The sequence below is a fragment of the Aulonocara sp. 'chitande type north' Nkhata Bay genome, unplaced genomic scaffold, assembly GCF_057382095.1.
Source record: "Aulonocara sp. 'chitande type north' Nkhata Bay isolate Kocher_YH1m ecotype deep benthic unplaced genomic scaffold, A_spYH_male_GT1.1 unmapped_scaffold_6, whole genome shotgun sequence".
NCBI lineage: Eukaryota > Metazoa > Chordata > Actinopteri > Cichliformes > Cichlidae > Aulonocara > Aulonocara sp. 'chitande type north' Nkhata Bay.
Genome location: NW_028234338.1, coordinates 98,758 through 112,663, shown reverse-complemented (window position 1 = coordinate 112,663; position 13,906 = coordinate 98,758). Strand labels below are relative to the sequence as shown.

General features: G+C 44.3%; 1 long non-coding RNA gene across 27 annotated transcripts; it reads right to left on the bottom strand.

Annotated features, from left to right (window-relative positions):
- Nucleotides 1-287: 287 nt before the first annotated feature.
- On the bottom strand, nt 288-7,522 carry LOC147300732 (uncharacterized). Of its 27 annotated transcripts, none has more exons than XR_015127544.1 (8): nt 7,270-7,522; nt 5,593-6,732; nt 5,197-5,276; nt 2,710-4,449; nt 1,744-1,864; nt 1,454-1,492; nt 1,157-1,278; nt 288-1,080 (listed from the first exon to the last, which is right to left on the bottom strand). It is a non-coding gene; the product is annotated as an uncharacterized LOC147300732 (long non-coding RNA). The 27 variants fall into 27 exon arrangements; XR_015127548.1 differs by lacking the exon at nt 7,270-7,522 and having other exon boundaries at nt 5,593-6,127; nt 6,646-7,261; XR_015127564.1 differs by lacking the exon at nt 7,270-7,522 and having other exon boundaries at nt 2,710-3,186; nt 3,281-4,449; nt 5,593-7,260.
- Nucleotides 7,523-13,906: the final 6,384 nt, after the last annotated feature.

The window sequence follows — 13,906 nt, the reverse complement described above, 5'->3', positions numbered from 1 at the left end:
TTTGTAAGTACATATTATTAGTCCTAATGCCAGTATGAGTCTTCATAACTCCTGCTTTGAAATACTGAACTTTGAAATTTACCTGATGAAAGATAGTTTACAGTGGCACTCTGTCAGGATCATTCTGACTATAAGATCACTGTATTAATCTGAATCCTTCTGAAATGTGCTGTGAATGAATGCTGATGCAACTCACTGTGGGAAAGCTGCTAATAAAATGAATCTGTGACACATGCAACACGTTCACAGAGGAAGAGGACTCAAAGGGAGGACACGCAGAGGCTGTGTTGAAGTCAGAAATCCAAATCTTTATTAAAAAAAACAGGCGGCGGTTACAAACAGGAAGACAAGCAGTCCATCAAACAGTCTACAGGGTCAAACATTCAGAGAATTTAAACAGCAGTAAAAAATAACTGGACACTGAAAAACTTAAAGCAATGTGTGACGCAATAGAAGGAAGCAGTGTGTTACTGTGTTGTGTTGTTTGTTACGTTGTGATGTGTCATATCGTGTCGTGTTGTGTTATATGTAGTGCCGACGTAGGACAGTTTTTCCAATTTCATTGTACTACTGTACTATGTATGACTGTGCAATGACAATAAAGAGTTATCTTATCTTATCTTATATTCACTGAATTATCATCAATTACAAAAGAGAAAAATGACGATTTCTAAGGATTATTTTCTTAAATGCAATTAGAGTGTGGCTGGTAAAGATGGAAACATACAGACTGTGTGAGTTTGGTGAACTTTGTTAGTAACAAATGAGGTAAAAAAAACAACCCCAAAACATACAAAACACAGAAAGAGGCTCTCAGTATTCATTAATAATTAGAAAGAAAAATTCTGGTCGTGGATTTTTGCAGTCTTAGTTCCGCTCGCTGTCATCATTATAATCATCATGATAAATGGCGAGGTCCTGAGGTGGGTGGGGCTGTCTCTGTGATGTCACCATGAAGGAACAGCATCTGGCACGTGTTGGTGAAACATCCCAGTACACTGGTGTAGTTTCCTCTCCAGCTGTTTGACATGTGACACTTGAATAGTGTTAGGTCAGGTGACCACATGGTTTCTAAAGTAACTGACAGGAAGTAACCAGGCCGTCAGAAATGGATGGCATGTGTGTAGAGTTACTGGAGTTGGGTAACTCTACTTACCAAAAGCAGAAGCACACAGATGAAGGATCAGATGCTGAATGTTGCAGGAACATGCTCATGTGTGGTGGTCATTCAGTGCTGCTCCGGCAGGTTAGACAGTCCAAGACTGATATGCTGCCCATCTGAGAGTTTGAAAACACACATGGAAAGATTTATTTTGTGTTACAGTCAAAGTTGGATGTTCATTTTTGTCCTTTAAAAATGTTTGTGTATTTGAAAGCACTAACATTTAAGGATGACTTGGATTGTCTCCTTTAAAGGGGAGACAAGTGTATCCACTGATCTACGTCACTTTACCTGGATGATGACTCTTCTCCCCCTCACTCAGAAACACTCCTAATATAACCAAGCAAATAAATAATATTGAAGATTTACTTACATCATTACAAAAACATCAAAAACATCTCCCTTTGATTCTATTTCTCCATTCCTGCTGAACATCAGGCAACAAATATCTCAATAAATCACAGTAAAATGTAAAGCACATGTTTTCTCTGCTTTGTCTAACCTCTGCAGAGCCTCTGTCAAGAAAAACATAACTGTAAGCATAAAACAAATATACATTCATAACACGTCACTGGACAAACCTCGGTCAGTTGATTTCCTCTGTGCAGTGCAGATGAGCATCAGTCAGCAAGTGACTCTGCTGGTTCTTCTGAGGAAACACCACCGTCTCTCCACACCGTCACCATCTGTGAGCACAAACTGCTGCTCTGCCAGCATGTAGGAATCACATATCACACACACAGGGGTGAAGAAACATCAGAGCTCAACTTTGGATACTTTAGATCTAAACAGATCAAAGTAGCTCTTAGTTTCAACAATCAGTGAGCAGACAAACAATGATCCCACCCACTCCATGACATGTTGGTCAGTCACAGGAGCTCGTTCAGTGAGAGACTGAGATTACCGAAAAGCACCACTGAACGACACAGGAAATCATTCCTGCCTGTGGCCATCTCCCTGTACAACGCATCCACTTAACACACTGTTTGCTGCTACAACTACACATGTTTCTTTTCCAAATATTTATTTATAAGTGACTTATGTATGTATGTATGTATATATGTATATATATGTATATATTGTACTATTCTTAGTTAGCGTATTGTCTGTCTTGTCTTAATGTTGGTTTAAAATGGAGCACTGTAACAAAAAATAATTTCCCCCAGGGATCAATAAAGTATTCTGATTCTGATTCTGATACCAAACTGATTCTGTATGAATACAATATGGTATTTTCAATACAGGTATCAAATTAATTTATTAAAACTAATACAGATATATGTATATTTTTTTTGATAAATTAGTTTGCTAAATTATAAGAATATATATATTTTTTCATTTAACAATTGCAACTAAAAGAAATTAAATATTGAACAAAAATATATTGTCACATTCTTTGCATGCTCAGCACGATGACAGACTTGAAGTTGCTACAGATTTTAAGAAGTGATAATTATAGGGAAGAAACTTCTCTTTTTCATCCGTTTAATCAAACATTTGATGCCTCAGCTGTCTCAGTCCTATAGCGTTCTGCAACTACAACTAACCTGAAGCTTGGATTTGGCTGCAGGTGCCCCTGTACATCCTTCTCAGCAGCACACATGTGGGTACCATTTAATCCCACTTCTTCCTGAGCTTTGCTTCATCACAAGACCAAAGGTGGCATCCCGTGTCACAGTCTTATCATCATCCAGAAGAAACATTTGAAGAAACATTTACGCGCCTCCTGGTTTTGTTTTCTGATCCTGCGAAAAGACTGAGGACAACAAAGCCCAGAGAACACAAGATACACAACATCCAACATTCAGACTCAACAGCCTCCATAAATGAAGAGCACCAGGTTGGTTCAGTTATAGTAGATATAAGCATACTTCACATTACTGGGTATGAATAATAATGAGGAGGCAAACTTTGACGATGCAGAGCATGATGTCCCATCATCAGACTGTAAACAAACATCCACCAGGCTTCTTTGTTGCCAAAATTGATGATTCTCCTATCAGGGATCAGTAGCGTGTATTAACCTGTGGTACAAGCAGCAGTCACTGAAATATTACTGTTTCAGATAAGAAATCTAGGACATAAAAGCCAGAGTGGGAGGGATCTCTGCAAACTGACTTAGGTCTGCAAGTGTGAAGCTCAACAAAAATCTGACTCTCCAGTCACAGACAAACAAAAACTCCAGCTGGGAGATAGAAAATGCTGTCTGGGTCCTGCTGGATGTTGCTGGTCAGAGTCCACACATTAGCAGAGTGCTTCTTGGTCCCACTGACCCATGTGGACAGCGACTGTGGAGAACTGTTCTGGAAAACAGAGAAGAGAATTAAAATAACAAAAAGTAGCAGCAGTTCAGATCTGATTTAATTTAATTTCCTTCACACAGCACATTCGTCCAGGCTGACAGGTAAACAGAATTAATCTCAGGTAACATGACTCATAGTAGAGATTCAGTAAGAAAGATTGCAGGCTCTAATATTATTACCACACAATCCAAGGACACACCAACAGCTCCGATTTGTAGAACTATTTAAACAAATGTCTTCTGAATATTCAATTCAGGTTCGCAGTGGGAGGGTGGGAGGTGTCGTGGAATTTTTTAAATAAAGTCTGCAACACAGAAAGAGCTGTGATCAAGCTATTTATTACTGCGCCAACACACATCAAACATCACAGTTCAGTCATGTCAGCGCTGCCACAGAAGTGGTGCTCCTACTCCTTTATGCATTCCAAGGAAGAGGGAGGAAGTTACAAACGGATCCTACCACACTTCAACGGATCAATGGTTATGCTGTTTTGTGGCCTTATCAGCACCCGTAAAGGGAGTTGTTTTCTCAAACTGCTGACGCTGAAGTAAGTTCATCTAGTTTTAGAAACTTTCACTGAACAGTAACAGTGTTACAACTAAGCATATGCATAAGCACTTAAATACTTTAAATGAGAATAACAGAAATTTTCTATTACAGAGGCTAGAGCCTGTCCCAGTAGTCATAGGTAGAGCACACCTGGACAGGTCACCAGTCTGTCAGAGGACTAACACAAAGACAGACACCAGAGTAACAAATCTATTTAAAATTAATGTAAGTTTGCTGCAGCTGTATGTATGAACATGTGTTTCTGTGCTCACAGTCCACCTCTCAGGAACCTGTAGTTCACTTTAAGTCTACTTTAAACAAACCTCACAAAAGGCTGATGTGGCTGGATCAGTAGTCTGATTTGAGTACGATACCTTTGGCCAGGGATTACTCTGGTGCATCGCTTCACTGCAGTGTTACGTATTTTCCCCACACCTGAATAAAAAAAATACTGATATATACAAATAACAGCTTCAGCTGATGCAGCCTGACTCAATCCTAAATGTTCAGCACACAGAGACACAGAGGTGCCGTTTAAAGTTTAGTGTTAACCTGAGTCACTGATCATTTGCAGTATTACAGAGTCTGGCAGTCTTTGCATGATGTCCACGTCACTGTAAGTTTCTAGCCGACTCTCAGGTGTGACAGGTGTGCCAGCAGGAAACAGTAATAATAACCTGCATCCTGAGGTTTGTCATGCAGGACTAAAGAAGCCAGGCTTTGTTCACACAGCTAGGATTGTATTTTACACTGACCCTGGGTCAGTATAAGTATCATACAGTTTAAACGAAGCACTGAAACTTGCACATATTTATTATAGATGCACTGAAGCTAATCGAGATATTTGCTGTCAATCTGTGGCTGCGATTATTATTATATATTATTATTATATTACTGGAAACTTTATTAACTAGTAACTTCATCAGTCATGACAGAAGCTAATATTTCTGTGCTAACATCGTTTAAACAGTAACAGCTTTCCTCCAATATAAGCTAACGTTTACACCGTAACTTTAAGCTAGCACCATAAAGACGGTAAAACACGTAATAATATCTACAAATGCATCTTAAAGCTGTTATATTAGCACTCGGTGTATTACTAACATAACCACATTAACATTACTGACACTCGCTGACTTTTAATAGTCATTCTATAAATGCTGTCTGTTTAAATGGTCTTACCTGTACACACTGCATATCCACCGGATTCCAGCCAGAGTGGATTCTGGAGTCTTCCCACGCTCCTGTTAGTGATCCTCCATCTGGATGGATGAGAACAACCTTCTGAACAATCTAGCAGGAAATGGCCCATATCTATGGGACTGATTTGTGCTAATAACGCCCATTGTATGGACTGATAACAGCCGAAGCGGGTGAATAAAGTCACCCAGTAGCTAGCTGTGCCATTACCCAGCATACATCACTCCCTCCATAAATGCAATAAACGATACAAAAGTAATAGCCTATAATTAATTCCTCTGCTGTATCTGCTGTTTTTCAGGTAGTTGTTTACATTATATAATTTATTGTATTCTGTATACCTCACTACAATGTGATTTGGAAAATGTCTAAATATACCGACAACAGGCACTTCCGCAGCAATCTCTTCAATCGGAGGACCCTTCACGCACAGGCCCCGACGCGAGGGGCCTGTGCGTCCATAAGTGAAGCAGAGGGATAGTGATGGGCAGATGAAGCCTCATGAAGCACTGAAGCTTTTCATCCAATTGGTTCACCTCAACGCGAAGCTTCTTGAAGCTTCATTTGCTCTAGCAGGACACCTACTGGACGTAAAAATATTAGTTGGCATGAATTTGAAGAATGTGGCATTTTGCACACAGCCTGTAAATGTCAACAACAAAAGGAGTGTGTAAAACATCTATATTGTAGTGATGGCAGCATACTGTGTATATTTATGCTGGCAGTATGGAAAATGATTATTTGTGGCAAAGTTCGAACCGCTTCCTGAACCAGTCACGTGGTACAGCCGGGCAGCGAGGCTTCGGACGTCATCATTTTCAGCTCCTCCCATAAATGAAGCAAGCCCCGATACGCATGGCGGCGGGGGGCGTGGCCCGCCTCCTGTGACATCAAGGTCCAAAGCCCTATTTGGCTTACAGGATGATGACATCACATATATTTAGAATCTTACAACAAATTTGGTCCTATGATGCTTTAATCCGTTGATCCGCAAAAGTCTATAAATAGGGGTGAAGAGCAATGACTTTTAGTTAATTAATTGCAGCATTTATGTTAGCAGAATTGAAACGTTCACCAAAGAGGTATTTTGAAACACCTGGATCCTTTTTGGAGTAGCTGTTTACAGATTCCAACATGTCTCAGAGGAAACAACCCTACAGATTTCTAAGGTAAGTTTTCTTTCTTTTTTTCTGTTTTTAGGTTGTTCACTGACAGAATAAGAATCACACAAGCTCACCTCTAGACAGCTGCCCTGCATGGTTTGAAGCAAAGTTTTCTTCTATTTGATCTCAAAAAGCTCCTAAAACAGTCAGTGATCACCGTTGACCTCCCTCGGCTTTTATTACCGCTAATCATTTATTTAAGCTCAGTTTTTAAAACCTTAGGATGTAACTACAACCCAGCCCATGCAGCAGTATATGAATGACTAACCTCGTATTGTGGATGGATTATCTCAGTTGTTCTCCTGGCTGAAGTTTGGTCCTTTTACAGCATCCTGCCATGCGATTACATTTGTTCCTGACCACCGAGAACGCTCACATTAACTTTTATCGAGTGGAAAAAAAGTTAGCTTGTTTATATTATGCTAACATAGCTGTGTCGCTAGCGGTCACGTAGCACATCATTATATACCAGCTAGCCCAACTTCAGTCACCCTACAAACGTCACTGCTGTTTAGTTTTCTGTCTTCATTTATGCTGGAAGTGATAGCAGAGTTGTACGTTTTAATTTGTTTCCAAAACCCCGCAGTCAGGACATGCTATATTGTATTTAGATAGAAGCTAGCGAGCTAACTCCCTGCTAACTTCTAACTCCGTTAAATGTCATAAATTCCGTTTTCATGGATGCCTGGATGTTAAACTCAATTGTTACACCTGGTAGAGCAGAACGCTGATCATTTTATTAAAGATGAAAGACTTTAGACAGTTTTTCAACTCTCAGTAATGCCACAGTGATCGTTTGATATATGGACCTGCAGCGGAGTTTAGACCCAGACACGGCTAGTGACGTCAGACTGAACAACCGGATAGTGATATGAATTAATTTAGAACTCACTGGAGAGAAAATGACACGAGCAAATCAACAAAAAGCTGGGGATTGCACATGACTGGCGTCTTTGTTTGGTGATATCAGATACACGTTGCCTCCAGGATGGAAAACGATGAAAAGATAGCCCATTATCCAGGTTCTTGCCTTCACGATCATGAGATCTAACGTTGCAACCAACTACAAAACAAGTATGAACCATAGCTGAAGCTGTATCCTTTGTCTGGCCTACTGTCATGGCGGCGGGGGGCGTGGCCCGCCTCCTGTGACATCAAGGTCCAAAGCCCTATTCGGCTTACAGGATGATGACGTCACATATATTTAGAATCTTACAACAAATTTGGTCCTATGATGCTATGACATGGTTATATATTTACATGTAGATAATGTCCTCAAGTTCTGTATAACCACTTTGTCCTCTCTCTGTGTTTGTTTCTCGTTCGTTGTTGTGTGTGTTTGTGTGCATTTGTCTCTTTCAAACAGGTGCCGGTCCTCACCTCTGCAGTGCTGCCGTCTCCTGTAGCGCTGCATGGTTCTAAGCTAAGTTTCCTTTCCTTTTTCTGTTCTCTCAGATTTGTCCTCAGGTTTGAAGTGTCTGCGTTGTGCAGCTGGTCTGGTCTGTCTCTAGACAGTTCAGGCTTCACCCACTAGTTAAATGGTGGAGGCTCACAGCGACATACTCAACACACAAGTTTCTGAACTCTGCATGAGGGTTTCTCCGACGAAGTGAGGGCCGTGAGGCACAGCTCCCCGTCCCCCGGTGACCCTGCTAGGTCCACCTTCTTAGGGAAACCCTCTGCAGAGGAGCTGACAGAGCCAGGAACTTGTGAGTTGCGTGTGTCCACTCAGGCATCATTCATGCTTGTTCTGTAGGCAGTTCCTGTCAGAAGGAGGAGGCGCAGCAGGAGCGTCGGGGGGCGGAAGACGGTGCCTCAGTGCCTCTCTCCTTCTGACATTGTTAAAGAAAACACAACAAATTTATAATTATGTAGATAATTACATGTAGATAATGTCCTCAAGTTCTGTATAACCACTTTGTCCTCTCTCTGTGTTTGTTTCTCGTTCGTTGTTGTGTGTGTTTGTGTGCATTTGTCTCTTTCAAACAGGTGCCGGTCCTCACCTCTGCAGTGCTGCCGTCTCCTGTAGCGCTGCATGGTTCTAAGCTAAGTTTCCTTTCCTTTTTCTGTTCTCTCAGATTTGTCCTCAGGTTTGAAGTGTCTGTGTTGTGCAGCTGGTCTGGTCTGTCTCTAGACGGTTCAGGCTTCACCCACTAGTTAAATGGTGGAGGCTCACAGCGACATACTCAACACACAAGTTTCTGAACTCTGCATGAGGGTTTCTCCGGCGAAGTGAGGGCCGTGAGGCACAGCTCCCTGTCCCCCGGTGACCCTGCTAGGTCCACCTTCTTAGGGAAACCCTCTGCAGAGGAGCTGACAGAGCCAGGAACTTGTGAGTTGCGTGTGTCCACTCAGGCATCATTCATGCTTGTTCTGTAGGCAGTTCCTGTCAGAAGGAGGAGGCGCAGCAGGAGTGTCGGGGGGCGGAAGACGGTGCCTCAGTGCCTCTCTCCTTCTGACATTGTTAAAGAAAACACAACAAATTTATAATTATGTAGATAATTACATGTAGATAATGTCCTCAAGTTCTGTATAACCACTTTGTCCTCTCTCTGTGTTTGTTTCTCGTTCGTTGTTGTGTGTGTTTGTGTGCATTTGTCTCTTTCAAACAGGTGCCGGTCCTCACCTCTGCAGTGCTGCCGTCTCCTGTAGCGCTGCATGGTTCTAAGCTAAGTTTCCTTTCCTTTTTCTGTTCTCTCAGATTTGTCCTCAGGTTTGAAGTGTCTGTGTTGTGCAGCTGGTCTGGTCTGTCTCTAGACAGTTCAGGCTTCACCCACTAGTTAAATGGTGGAGGCTCACAGCGACATACTCAACACACAAGTTTCTGAACTCTGCATGAGGGTTTCTCCGACGAAGTGAGGGCCGTGAGGCACAGCTCCCCGTCCCCCGGTGACCCTGCTAGGTCCACCTTCTTAGGGAAACCCTCTGCAGAGGAGCTGACAGAGCTAGGAACTTGTGAGTTGCGTGTGTCCACTCAGGCATCATTCATGCTTGTTCTGTAGGCAGTTCCTGTCAGAAGGAGGAGGCGCAGCAGGAGCGTCGGGGGGCGGAAGACGGTGCCTCAGTGCCTCTCTCCTTCTGACATTGTTAAAGAAAACACAACAAATTTATAATTATGTAGATAATTACATGTAGATAATGTCCTCAAGTTCTGTATAACCACTTTGTCCTCTCTCTGTGTTTGTTTCTCGTTCGTTGTTGTGTGTGTTTGCGTGCATTTGTCTCTTTCAAACAGGTGCCGGTCCTCACCTCTGCAGTGCTGCCGTCTCCTGTAGCGCTGCATGGTTCTAAGCTAAGTTTCCTTTCCTTTTTCTGTTCTCTCAGATTTGTCCTCAGGTTTGAAGTGTCTGTGTTGTGCAGCTGGTCTGGTCTGTCTCTAGACAGTTCAGGCTTCACCCACTAGTTAAATAGTGGAGGCTCACTGCGACATACTCAACACACAAGTTTCTGAACTCTGCATGAGGGTTTCTCCGGCGAAGTGAGGGCCGTGAGGCACAGCTCCCCGTCCCCCGGTGACCCTGCTAGGTCCACCTTCTTAGGGAAACCCTCTGCAGAGGAGCTGACAGAGCCAGGAACTTGTGAGTTGCGTGTGTCCACTCAGGCATCATTCATGCTTGTTCTGTAGACAGTTCCTGTCAGAAGGAGGAGGCGCAGCAGGAGCGTCGGGGGGCGGAAGACGGTGCCTCAGTGCCTCTCTCCTTCTGACATTGTTAAAGAAAACACAACAAATTTATAATTATGTAGATAATTACATGTAGATAATGTCCTCAAGTTCTGTATAACCACTTTGTCCTCTCTCTGTGTTTGTTTCTCGTTCGTTGTTGTGTGTGTTTGTGTGCATTTGTCTCTTTCAAACAGGTGCCGGTCCTCACCTCTGCAGTGCTGCCGTCTCCTGTAGCGCTGCATGGTTCTAAGCTAAGTTTCCTTTCCTTTTTCTGTTCTCTCAGATTTGTCCTCAGGTTTGAAGTGTCTGTGTTGTGCAGCTGGTCTGGTCTGTCTCTAGACAGTTCAGGCTTCACCCACTAGTTAAATGGTGGAGGCTCACAGCGACATACTCAACACACAAGTTTCTGAACTCTGCATGAGGGTTTCTCCGGCGAAGTGAGGGCCGTGAGGCACAGCTCCCCGTCCCCCGGTGACCCTGCTAGGTCCACCTTCTTAGGGAAACCCTCTGCAGAGGAGCTGACAGAGCCAGGAACTTGTGAGTTGTGTGTGTCCACTCAGGCATCATTCATGCTTGTTCTGTAGACAGTTCCTGTCAGAAGGAGGAGGCGCAGCAGGAGCGTCGGGGGGCGGAAGACGGTGCCTCAGTGCCTCTCTCCTTCTGACATTGTTAAAGAAAACACAACAAATTTATAATTATGTAGATAATTACATGTAGATAATGTCCTCAAGTTCTGTATAACCACTTTGTCCTCTCTCTGTGTTTCTTTCTCGTTCGTTGTTGTGTGTGTTTGCGTGCATTTGTCGCTTTCAAACAGGTGCCGGTCCTCACCTCTGCAGTGCTGCCGTCTCCTGTAGCGCTGCATGGTTCTAAGCTAAGTTTCCTTTCCTTTTTCTGTTCTCTCAGATTTGTCCTCAGGTTTGAAGTGTCTGTGTTGTGCAGCTGGTCTGGTCTGTCTCTAGACAGTTCAGGCTTCACCCACTAGTTAAATGGTGGAGGCTCACAGCGACATACTCAACACACAAGTTTCTGAACTCTGCATGAGGGTTTCTCCGACGAAGTGAGGGCCGTGAGGCACAGCTCCCCGTCCCCCGGTGACCCTGCTAGGTCCACCTTCTTAGGGAAACCCTCTGCAGAGGAGCTGACAGAGCCAGGAACTTGTGAGTTGCGTGTGTCCACTCAGGCATCATTCATGCTTGTTCTGTAGGCAGTTCCTGTCAGAAGGAGGAGGCGCAGCAGGAGCGTCGGGGGGCGGAAGACGGTGCCTCAGTGCCTCTCTCCTTCTGACATTGTTAAAGAAAACACAACAAATTTATAATTATGTAGATAATTACATGTAGATAATGTCCTCAAGTTCTGTATAACCACTTTGTCCTCTCTCTGTGTTTGTTTCTCGTTCGTTGTTGTGTGTGTTTGTGTGCATTTGTCTCTTTCAAACAGGTGCCGGTCCTGACCTCTGCAGTGCTGCCGTCTCCTGTAGCGCTGCATGGTTCTAAGCTAAGTTTCCTTTCCTTTTTCTGTTCTCTCAGATTTGTCCTCAGGTTTGAAGTGTCTGTGTTGTGCAGCTGGTCTGGTCTGTCTCTAGACAGTTCAGGCTTCACCCACTAGTTAAATGGTGGAGGCTCACAGCGACATACTCAACACACAAGTTTCTGAACTCTGCATGAGGGTTTCTCCGACGAAGTGAGGGCCGTGAGGCACAGCTCCCCGTCCCCCGGTGACCCTGCTAGGTCCACCTTCTTAGGGAAACCCTCTGCAGAGGAGCTGACAGAGCTAGGAACTTGTGAGTTGCGTGTGTCCACTCAGGCATCATTCATGCTTGTTCTGTAGGCAGTTCCTGTCAGAAGGAGGAGGCGCAGCAGGAGCGTCGGGGGGCGGAAGACGGTGCCTCAGTGCCTCTCTCCTTCTGACATTGTTAAAGAAAACACAACAAATTTATAATTATGTAGATAATTACATGTAGATAATGTCCTCAAGTTCTGTATAACCACTTTGTCCTCTCTCTGTGTTTGTTTCTTGTTCGTTGTTGTGTGTGTTTGCGTGCATTTGTCTCTTTCAAACAGGTGCCGGTCCTCACCTCTGCAGTGCTGCCGTCTCCTGTAGCGCTGCATGGTTCTAAGCTAAGTTTCCTTTCCTTTTTCTGTTCTCTCAGATTTGTCCTCAGGTTTGAAGTGTCTGTGTTGTGCAGCTGGTCTGGTCTGTCTCTAGACAGTTCAGGCTTCACCCACTAGTTAAATAGTGGAGGCTCACTGCGACATACTCAACACACAAGTTTCTGAACTCTGCATGAGGGTTTCTCCGGCGAAGTGAGGGCCGTGAGGCACAGCTCCCCGTCCCCCGGTGACCCTGCTAGGTCCACCTTCTTAGGGAAACCCTCTGCAGAGGAGCTGACAGAGCCAGGAACTTGTGAGTTGCGTGTGTCCACTCAGGCATCATTCATGCTTGTTCTGTAGACAGTTCCTGTCAGAAGGAGGAGGCGCAGCAGGAGCGTCGGGGGGCGGAAGACGGTGCCTCAGTGCCTCTCTCCTTCTGACATTGTTAAAGAAAACACAACAAATTTATAATTATGTAGATAATTACATGTAGATAATGTCCTCAAGTTCTGTATAACCACTTTGTCCTCTCTCTGTGTTTGTTTCTCGTTCGTTGTTGTGTGTGTTTGTGTGCATTTGTCTCTTTCAAACAGGTGCCGGTCCTCACCTCTGCAGTGCTGCCGTCTCCTGTAGCGCTGCATGGTTCTAAGCTAAGTTTCCTTTCCTTTTTCTGTTCTCTCAGATTTGTCCTCAGGTTTGAAGTGTCTGTGTTGTGCAGCTGGTCTGGTCTGTCTCTAGACAGTTCAGGCTTCACCCACTAGTTAAATGGTGGAGGCTCACAGCGACATACTCAACACACAAGTTTCTGAACTCTGCATGAGGGTTTCTCCGGCGAAGTGAGGGCCGTGAGGCACAGCTCCCCGTCCCCCGGTGACCCTGCTAGGTCCACCTTCTTAGGGAAACCCTCTGCAGAGGAGCTGACAGAGCCAGGAACTTGTGAGTTGTGTGTGTCCACTCAGGCATCATTCATGCTTGTTCTGTAGACAGTTCCTGTCAGAAGGAGGAGGCGCAGCAGGAGCGTCGGGGGGCGGAAGACGGTGCCTCAGTGCCTCTCTCCTTCTGACATTGTTAAAGAAAACACAACAAATTTATAATTATGTAGATAATTACATGTAGATAATGTCCTCAAGTTCTTTATAACCACTTTTTCCTCTCTCTGTGTTTGTTTCTCGTTCGTTGTTGTGTGTGTTTGTGTGCATTTGTCTCTTTCAAACAGGTGCCGGTCCTCACCTCTGCAGTGCTGCCGTCTCCTGTAGCGCTGCATGGTTCTAAGCTAAGTTTCCTTTCCTTTTTCTGTTCTCTCAGATTTGTCCTCAGGTTTGAAGTGTCTGTGTTGTGCAGCTGGTCTGGTCTGTCTCTAGACAGTTCAGGCTTCACCCACTAGTTAAATGGTGGAGGCTCACAGCGACATACTCAACACACAAGTTTCTGAACTCTGCATGAGGGTTTCTCCGGCGAAGTGAGGGCCGTGAGGCACAGCTCCCCGTCCCCCAGTGACCCTGCTAGGTCCACCTTCTTAGGGAAACCCTCTGCAGAGGAGCTGACAGAGCCAGGAACTTGTGAGTTGCGTGTGTCCACTCAGGCATCATTCATGCTTGTTCTGTAGGCAGTTCCTGTCAGAAGGAGGAGGCGCAGCAGGAGCGTCGGGGGGCGGAAGACGGTGCCTCAGTGCCTCTCTCCTTCTGACATTGTTAAAGAAAACACAACAAATTTATAATTATGTAGATAATTACATGTAGATAATGTCCTCAAGTTCTGTATAACCACTTTGT